The following is a 10,431-nucleotide window of genomic DNA, read 5'->3' as shown; positions in this document are numbered from 1 at the left end:
AAGGGCTAAAGGTGTAAGGAAAGTGGGAAGGGTGGGGGAAAGGTAATAAGGGAGAGGGAAAAAATATGAGAAACTGGAAAAATGGAAATAAAGTGTTTGTAAATGGGGAGGGGAGGAGGGAGTGAAGGGAGGGCAGGGACAAGGGGAAAAATGAGAATCAAGACCTATTATGTAAAGGTACAGAATCCCAATGATGAATGTAATTGTATTGTATACCTAGATTGTACCAATGACCTCAATAAAAAGAAAAAAAATTTTGTTCTTCAACATCATATTAGATATTCTGAATCTTTTGCTTCTCCATATAGACTTCAGAATATCCACAAAATAACTTTCAGAGATTTTGATTAGGACTGAATCAAAATTATACATCAAATTGGGACTAACTAGCATCTTGATAATATTGCACTTCCTATCCATGAACATGACATATCTCTTCATTTATTTAATTTTTCTTTTACTTCCTTCATCAGAATTTTGCATTTTTCTTCTTACAAATCTTAATGAATACTATAGTAGAATCATACGTAAGTATTTCTTGTTTTGATTGCTAGTGTGAATGGCTTTGCATTTTTATTTCAAGTTGCACTTGTTCACTGATGTACATAAGAAAGTAACTGACTTTTCTCCATTAAAGTTGTGTCCTAAAACCTTGGCATAATCTCTTATTCCAAGAGTTTGTTGATTATTTCAGATTTCCCAATAGATGGTTATGCTACTTGAGAACAAAAAACATATTACCTTTCCCTTCCACATCTGTACATGTTTTATTCCTTTTTCTTGTCTTATTGCATTAACTAGAGTTTCAAATATAATACTGAAAAAACAGTGGCATATGCTTACCTTGTTTCTGGTATTAGTGGGAAAGTTTTGAGTTTCTCATTGTTAAGTATAACGTTAGCTGTACATTTTTTGTAGATTTAAAAAATCAAGTTAAAGAAACTCTCCTGTAGCTCCAGTTACTGAGAGTTTTTTTTTTAAATCATAAACAGAAAAGAGATTTTGTCAGAATGTTTTGTATATCTATTCGTGTGTTCATGATCACCTTCTCCACCTTGTAACCCCAACTCCTCCTCTTCCTTTTTGCAGTATTGAGGTTGAACCCTGGGCCTTCACACTGAGCTACATCACCAACTTATTTTTTAAAACATTGAGACAGGACCTCATTCAGTTGCTAAGTTGCCCAGACTAGGCTCAAACTTGCAATCTTTCTGCCTCTGCCTCTCAAAGTGACAGGATTACAGGTGTGCACCACCCTGCCCTGCTTGGCATTTTTCTTTAGCTTTTTGATGCAATGGATTACACTAATTGACTCATAAATTTTGAACCAGCCTTGCATACCTGGGGAAAATCACATTTGGTGGTGGTATATAATTCTTTTTATACATTGTTAGATTTAACTTGCTAATACAGTGGTACTTCAGTTCACAAACCAATTCATTCCATGATTCTGGGGAAGATATCACACTCACGTTCATGCAGGGAAGATGGCCTCAGTCATGTTTGTCACCTGATGTGGAGTTCACTAATGGAAGCAAAATTTCACTGAATGCTTCTGTTTGTGAATCAAATTGCTTATGAATGAATAGAAGCATTGTTGAACTCAAGTATTAATGTACTATTTTTAAGGTTTTTGCAACTATATTCATGAGATATTCATGGTTTGTAGTTTTCATTTGTTAAAATACCTTTGTGCAACTTTAGCCTTGTGGGATCAATTAGGAAGTACTTCTGATTCTATCTTCTGCAAGAGATTGTAGAAAATTTGTATACTTTCTTCTGTAACTGTTTGATGGAATTCACAATTCAACCCATTTGAGCTTGGTACTGGTGCAGGCCTCTAATCTACTCACGGAGGCTGAGGTTGAAGAATCACAAGGGTGAGCTAAGTCTGAGCAACTTAATGACTGAACAAAAGCCTATCTCAAAAGTAAACAACAACAACAACAGCAAGAACTCCTGGGGATATAGGTTAGTAAGGCCCTGAATTCTGTTTCCAGTACTACAAAGCAAACTACAACTTTGCTTTAGAAGATTATTGATGCAATTTAACGGAGATAGTCCTATTCAGAATGTCTACTGATTGACTGAATACTTTGTCCACTTCATCTAGGTGATCAAATTTGTTAACATAGATTTCTTAGTATTCACTGATTATCCTTTTAAGGTCCATGAAGTCTGTAGTGATATCTTCTTTGTAGCAGTCTCTCTGCTTCCTCCCTCCCTCCCAATGCTCCTGTCCCCTGCTAGAAGCTTATCAATTTTATTGGTCTTTTCAAAGAACAACCTTTTGGTTTTATTGATTTTCTGTATTGACTCTCTTTTTGTTTTGTTTTCAATTTCACTGATTTCTAATTCTTATTTCTTTTTTATTTAATTTGGTCTTCTTTTTCTAATTTCGTAAGGTGGAAGCTTAGATGATTGATCTTAAATCTTTTTTCTTTTCTAATATATTCACTCAATGCTATCAATTTTCCTTTAAATGCTGTTTGCATTGTAGCCAACAAATTCTTTTTTTCTTCTTCTTCTTCTTGGTACCAGGGATCAAATTGAGACCTTGCACTTGCAAGGCAGGTGGTGGAACCACTGAACTAAATCCCTGGCCCACATCCCACAAATTCTGATAAGTTGTATTTTATTTAGTTCAAAATGGTTTTAGTTTCTCTTGAAATTGATTCTTTGACATATATGCCATTTAGTCTCCATTTTTTTTTTAAGCCAGGGATCAAACTCAGGACCTTGCACTTGTGAAGTAGGCACAGGGCCACTGAGCTAAATCCTCAGCCTAATCTCCAAGTATTTTGTGTTGTTTCAATCTTTTTAGTAACTTCTAGTTTAATTCCACTGTAGTCTGGTAGCAGACAATGCATGATTTCTATTGTTTTAAATTTGTGGTGTGTTTTATAGCCTCCAATTTGCTCTGTTTTGATGAATATTCCTAGTTTGAGAAAAAGTGTATTCTGCTGTTGGTAGATGGAGTAGCCTAGGAATGTCTAGCACATTAAGTTCATTAATGATGTTATGAAGTTCACCTACATCTGTACTGGTTTTCATCCTTTCAGATCTGTCCATTACTCATACAAGTAAGTGAAAGTCCTCAACTATGGTTGTGAAACCATCTCTTTCTCCCTATACTTCTACCAGTTTTTACTACATATTATTTGACATTCCACTGATAGGTGTATGTACATTAAGGACTGTTAGGCTATTTTTTAGAGTGAGTTTATCCCTTTATTGTTATATAGTAATAGCATAGTATGTTTTTCTTCACTCATTTGCTTTTAATCTCTACATATCTTTATATTAATGTGGATTCCCCCCCCCCGGGAAGCAAAGTGAGGACCTTGCACTTGCAAGGCAGGCACAGTGCCACTGAACTAAATCCCTGGCTCTAAGGTGGGTTTCTTATGGGCAGCATATATTTGGGGTCTGATTCTTGATCCACTTTAGCAATCTCGGCTTTTTAATTGATGTACTAAGACCATCAATATTCAAAGTGACTATTAGTATAGTTAGATTAGTATCTGCTGAATTTGTTTCTGCTTTATATTTCTTGTTCTTTGGTCCTTTTGTCTTCCACGTTTTCCTGCCTTTTTTGTTTGCTTTAATTGAGCATTTTATATTATTACATTTTCTCTCCTTAGTATTTATTAGTTGTACTTTTTTGATAACTGTCTTAGCATTTGGAAGATATAATTATAACAAATCCAAGTCCACTTTCAAATAACACTATATCACTTAATATGCAAGTTCCTTGTAATGACAAGTATATATTTTTAATTTCTCCTCCATGATTCCTTGTATCATTGTCTTTCATTTCATTTATATACAAGCATGTGTATATTACAAATTCCAATAAATTCTTTTTGCTTTATTTTGAACAATTATTATATTATTCATTCTCTAATTTTCTTCATTTCTTTATGAAGGACCAAGTTTCAAATCTTTATCATTTTTCTTCTCTCCAAAAAAATTTAATCTTTCTTGCATGTTAAGTTTACTGTCATCAAATTCCCAAAAATTTTTGTTTGCCTGAGAATGTCTTTTTCACTTGTGAAAGATACTTTTCAGGCTACAGAATTTTGATTGGTGTTTGCTTTTGTTTCGTTCTCTTCCTAATTGCAGATTTTTGAGAAGTCAGATGTAATTCTTATCTTTGATCCTCTATAGATAAGACTTTTTTTTTCTTCTAGCTTCTTTTCAGAATTTGTCTCATTATCTTTGGGGTTTTTTTTGTTTTGTTTTTGTTTTTTGTTTTTTTACTAGTTTGAAAATTATATGCCTTTGTTTGTTTTGCCATTTTGTTTTTTGTTGTTGTTGTTTTGGTTTCTCCTGGTTGGTGGCCTATGAGCTTCCTGGATCCATAGTTTGGTATTTGACCTTAATTTAGGAAAGTTCAGTTATTATTATTTCAAATATTTCTTCTGGGTTCCCATCCACACACATAGTTCTTGTTCTTTTTTTCTTTTTCTTTTCGGTGTTTTGATTCTTTGTTTTTCATTTTTGTTGGTTTCTGTGGAGATTTTCTTCAGCCCCGATAATCTTTGTGTTCAGCCTATCAATTAGCCAGTAAATAGTCTTCAATTCTGTAATATTAGGTTTTTTTTAATATCTAGCATTTCTTCTGATTATTTCATTAAATTTCTACCTCTGTATTTTTTGGCATAGCTCTTTTTTGCATGCTATTTTATCCATTAGAACCTTTATCATCTTAACATAGTTGTTTTACATTCCTGGTCTGATAATTCTAGAATTCCTACCAGATCTGAGTCTGGTTATAATGGTTGATCTGTCTTTTTAAGCTGTTTTGATTTGTTTTTGCCTTTTAGTTCGTCTTGTAATTTTTTTTCTTGAAAACACTGTTATGGTTTAGATCTAAAATGTTCCCTGAAAGTCTCATGTAGTCAGGATGTATGCCCCTCCCTTTCTTCCAATTACTTATGTTTTTAGTTGATTTTTCTCTGAGTAACTCCAACAGGGCTTCTCTTCTATTTAGCCATGTTGAATCCAAGTCTCATGTATTCAAAGATGGTACCTTGCTGAAAGAATCCAGTCCATGGTTGTGACCTTGCTCTTCCTTTTTCTCTCAGCTTCTTGGCTACCATGATGTGAGCAGCCTTTCTCTGCTAGGCTCTCCCACTATGTGGTTTCTGCATTGGACTTGGCTGATCACGGACTGAACCCACTGTCAGCTAAAATAAATCTCTCTCCCTTTAAATTGTGGCTGTCAAGTATTTTGTCACAGCAGTAAGAAAATGCATAAGACAATTAGTTTTCTACTCCTCTTGCCAGAAGTATGAGAGGATTTTTCTCCAATATCACTGTGAGAACTCAGTTGAGCCATTGGAATTCACAAAAATTTGGGGATTTCCCATGAGGAAATGTGCCTGGAATTTGTATCTCTCAAACTTGCCCATGCTGAGCCTCCAACAACTCTCCAGTGATGGTTCAGGTCTTCCCACCTTGGCCCTGGTTCCTGAAAAGGTCTGAGCTCAGGGTTTCAGCTCTGGCTAGCCGTGGCTCTGTGCATTCTTCTGTTGGCCTCTCCAATTTGCCGTGTAACCCTATCCCTCTGATGGAGTTAGATTTTTGAATAGTTTTAGCAATTTGTTCAGCTTTTTAGGTGTTAGAATGGAATAGCATCTTCTGTCTCCTCATATGCTTGACCAAGAACCAGAAGTCTTTGGTGAGAATCGGAAAACTGTGTCCTATCTCAAAAAGTTCTGAAATTCCATCACAAAAAATCGCCTCCCTTCTGTTTTGGCTCTTCTTTTTCTGAAATGCATATTATTTAGATGCTGGATCTACTGGGTTTGTTATGCTATTGTATTAATAATTCCCAAGAATGCTTTGTTCCTTGAATTTTTATAACACTCTATTCTTTTTCATGGATGCAATATTTTTATATCCTTGGAAGCACATTAAAATATATGAGTTTTCATGTAAAGGCACAAGATCCCAATGATGAATGTAAGCGTATTGCATGCCTAAAATGTACCAATAAGAAAAAAAATATATGTGTTTTGTTGGAAATTTTCCTATCTTGCTTCTAGTGTTTCTGATTGTTTGTGCCCCTATCTTTTGTATTAGTGACTTTTCTCACTTTTGTGGGTGTCTTTAACGATCTGCTCACACTTAAGAGAAAAGTAGCAAAGACTAAAATCTTGGTGTGAGTAGGTGGTGCTGAATGACTGAAGAATTCACTCTAGGGATATGCAGTTGGCTAGTTTCAATGAGGAACCCTGGGTGTCATAGGTTTTTCCTCCAGAGCTGACAAGATTTTCAGGCTGAGAAGTCTTTTCCAATATCCTGCCTGAAACATGCACTGAATATTCTGCCCAATATTTTGATAGCTGAGCAAGGTAGAAGTTGTCTCAACATCCAACAGAAAACACGTATTTTATCCTTCTATGATTAATATCATCCCTTGCTACCAACTATGTTTGTCATCCCTTAACTCAGAACAGAAACCTGCAAGCTTCTGCTGGGCAGTAACTGATCTTCATGGCGTAGGCAACAGTATGTGGAATCTAATTGCTTCTTTAACAGATCTTTCATCAGCCTTTCCATTTTAGCTTCATCTTTCGTACTTTTGGAAATAGCCAGTGCCACCAATTCCTATACCTTTTGAGGATTTGTTGGAGGAAACTAGTTTGCACCGTGGCTTTCCCCATTACTGCCTTAGGTTTGTTCAGCCTTGGACTCCTCTGGGTTCCACCTTTCCTTCTACTTTTTCCAGCTCCCAAAATTGTGCTGCTCTTGTTTCTTAACCTGTTCCCTCTCTCCTTGTGGTATATGTCTTTTTAAAAAGTTAAGTTTAATGTTGTTTTGGTGAGATTTCATGGGAGAGTCAAGGCTAATATATGAGTTAAGCTGCTATCCTTGACTGGAAACTTCCTTGTCTGCTGTTTCCTATCTGGCCTCCACCTCAAGGGTGTCTCTGTGCAGGCGAGATATGTGTGGGTGGGCTCTTCTGTACCAGGCCATGTTCACCTTGTAGGACTGGTTGACTATTTATCTGAATCCAAAATGGCTGATTGCCCACCCTAAACATTAAGGTAAGCCCCTACTTTCAGCCATCTCTGACCAACAGATGGACCTAGTTCTGCTATTTAATGTGGACCAGCTTTTTAAAAGATCAGAATTTGCCCCTTCCCCTAGCTCTATGCTGCTGTGAATAAACCAAGAGGGTGCCTTGTGGGACAAAGTCCAGCTCTGTTATCAGATCACTCTGCTTATGAGGCAGGGACATGAGAGCAGGCTGATGGCCAGTGTAGGCCTTGAGGGGTCGTCTCACATATCTGTTCTTTAGCTTTGAATGCATCTGGTGCAGGGTTTTATCCATCTGTTTCATGCAACCTAACATTGGGAAACTGACTCAGGTGAATCTGAACTGGAGCAGATGAAGTTACCTTAAGGAGTACTTATTTATTAACTTTTAAGAGTCTGCCCTTTTCCAATAACTTGGCCATTTATATTTGTTACTCTGGGTATTCCTTCTCGAATGCCCAGCAAGAACCAAACCCCACGTCATCAGATGTGCTGCCCACAGTAGGATTTACTAGGCTGAGCTATGTACATTGTTTCCATTTAACCCCAGTCTAACCATGTAAGGTCTCATCCCCATTTTACAGATGAGTATGCTAATATTCACAGTGATTGTGTAAACTACCCACGGTGACACAGCCAGGGAGACACTGTGCCAGTTAATCTTATTTGTCAAGTAGACTGGACTGACCAGAAAAGGTCATTAGATCACGGGGATGTAGTAGAATGTGTTGTTAGGAAGTGGTCACTCGGTGCCTGCCTTTGGAGATACTCTTCCCAGCCTCCTTGAATAGAGCAGCTTGGCTCCAACTTGCTTTTCTGCCATATTCCTTCCTTGGAGCCAGTGGACCATGGCCTGAAACCTCTGAAACCATGAGTTAATTAAGTTGACTCTGTTGCAGGTGCTGAGTATTCCCCGCCCCCACTGATGGCAAATCCGACCAAAACAGAAACTCAGAACTTTCTGGCTCCAGTGTCTATGGGTCTTTTACTACTCAGAACTTGACCACAGAACAACAGGTAGGATAAGAAGGGCTCAGCAGAATCACATTACAGTGGAATTTAGAAATCAGGGAAGGTCTCTCTCCAGAGATGACCTTTCACTTAAATCCTGAAAGGAGAGGCTGGGCAGGTAAAGAGCTGGTGACAAGGGTGGGCACTGTGGACAGCATGTATAGCAGTCCTGAGGTGGAAGGCACACTGGTGACCTTGAGAGATGGAGTAACTGCACCCTAGGAGCCTAGGTGAGCCCCGAGGAGCCTGATATAGTACTTGAGGCTGAACAGGGAGTATTTGAGGAGTACTAAGATGAAGCTTCTGGATCACAACTGAAACCCTGGGAGCAAAGCTGGACAGCAACTAGCATTGGATGCTATTTGGGGACATTAGGTAGGATACCAGAGAAATCAACTTTTCTACAGTCACATGACTTGCAAAATGTGATAGTCCTCAAAACTATTTAGCTAATTCTGTCCATTGTGGCTGGCTTTCTTGCACTGGAGATTTTCTTGCTAAGGATTAGTTAACTAGCCTATCACTATTTATTTTTCTTATAAAGTTGCATTATCTATAAAATCCCCAAGTGTGAATGTTCATTGACGATTAGTATTTTGAGGCCCAATAGACCTGTGGTTCTCCAACTGGAATGCCCATCACCTGGGGAGGTTATGAAGAAATGCAGACAGTGTACTGAGGATGCAACTCATTAGGTCTAGCACACACAAAGCCCTGAGTTCCATTCCCAGCACCACCACCCCAAAATACACACACAGACGGATGCTTGGTCCTGTAGCTATCTAATCTACTGAGTCATCAGGTACTTTCCAAGCTCCACATGCTATTTAAAAAAAAATTTATTGGTATATGCTTGCAACACATAATAATTGCATGCATTTGGGGGAATTGGTACCCATATATGTCATATGTTGGACATTTTTTAGCCCCTTCCCTCAATCCCCTTCCCCAACTCAAAAGGTATTACATTTCAGGAGGCCCACGCTGTGGGACAAATTGATGGGTGTCACACAGGGTTGCCAGGTAGGTGACAGTGCAGACCTGGAACGAGGCCCGTGGGCCCTCCTCACGGTGCAGACGGCAGCAGGGCCGGAGTGTGTCTTACATGGGTGTAGAGTGTGCTCACTTCCTTTCCTCTCGTCAGGATCGTGCCCACTCACTGAGCCACACTGACTCACCTGGCGTGTTTCACGGAGTGCTGTCAGTGCTGAAAGACCTGCAGTACTCTGCAGAAGATTCTTGATTAGGCATTTTGTGAATTCTACATTGTTTCCTACATTTTTACATCTAAGGAATGTGATTGCCCCTGAATCTTGGTTCTATCTTGGCATTTCTTGTAATACAACTGAGAGGGCTTTGGTTTGGTTTTTGTTTTGCAGTACCAAGCATTGAACCCAAGGCCTTTGTACTGAGCTAAATCCCCAGTCGCCTTATACTTTGCAGACAGTCTTGCTAAGCCGCTAAGTGGCTAGGGCTGGGCTCCAACTTGTGATCCTCCCGCCTCAGCCTTCCAGAGTGCTGAAATTTCGGGATTGTACCACCACACCCACCTTCTTTTACCTTTTCTTCTCAGAATCATGTACAACGATGGTGCCGGGTAAAATCGATAGCATCATCAAATCAGTGAAACCCAGTATTTGAAAAAGGAACCAGTGGGTAAATGGGTAGCAGGCATGGGCCTTCCTCGTGCTGCTCCCTTTCCATGGATAGTTCTGCATCTCCCCCTCACCAGGTCTGCGCACCTATTACAGTGCAGCTCAAACGTCACCTCCTCCAAGAAGCCCTCTGTGTCACTGCGGTCCTACCACCCACTCCTCTCTCTGGGACCCTGCACTTGCCTCTGATGTATATTTCATGCTGTGCTACATCTGCTCTGTAAGTGGTCCACCCCTCCCTTACTGGACTCTGAGGCAGAGATGCAAATGTCCACGTCTGCCTTCCTGCTGCCTAGCACAGAGCCTGATATAAGGACTGACGTTCTCCCAAGCCACATGTGTTCCACACCCTCTAAGAAGAGAGGCTGGTACAGCTCTGGGGTGGCCAGGGAAGGCTTTCTGAAGAAAAGGACATAGGAGCTGTCCCGGTGCCCTGATCTGTGGGACTGAACACTCACGATTGCAATGCAGGATGAGGATAAATCAGTGTGGGGACCCTCCTTGCTCTGCTGGGCAGATGTTGTGATGGTTGTCACTCAGCTGGATCTGTGTTGGAATGTCAGGGAACTCTGGGGTCTAATTCCTCACTGCCCTTCACAATCAACTCTGAGGTCTGAAACAACAGATACCCAGATTCTGAGGAAGAAGCAGATGAGCCACAGCTCTCTCTCTCTCTCTCTCTCTCTCTCTCTCTCTCTCTCTCTCTCTCTCTCTC

This window comes from Fukomys damarensis, unplaced genomic scaffold (assembly GCF_012274545.1).
Source record: "Fukomys damarensis isolate Sample0158 unplaced genomic scaffold, DMR_v1.0_HiC HiC_scaffold_33, whole genome shotgun sequence".
NCBI classification, from domain to species: domain Eukaryota; kingdom Metazoa; phylum Chordata; class Mammalia; order Rodentia; family Bathyergidae; genus Fukomys; species Fukomys damarensis.
Note: the sequence above shows the minus strand (reverse complement) of the source record.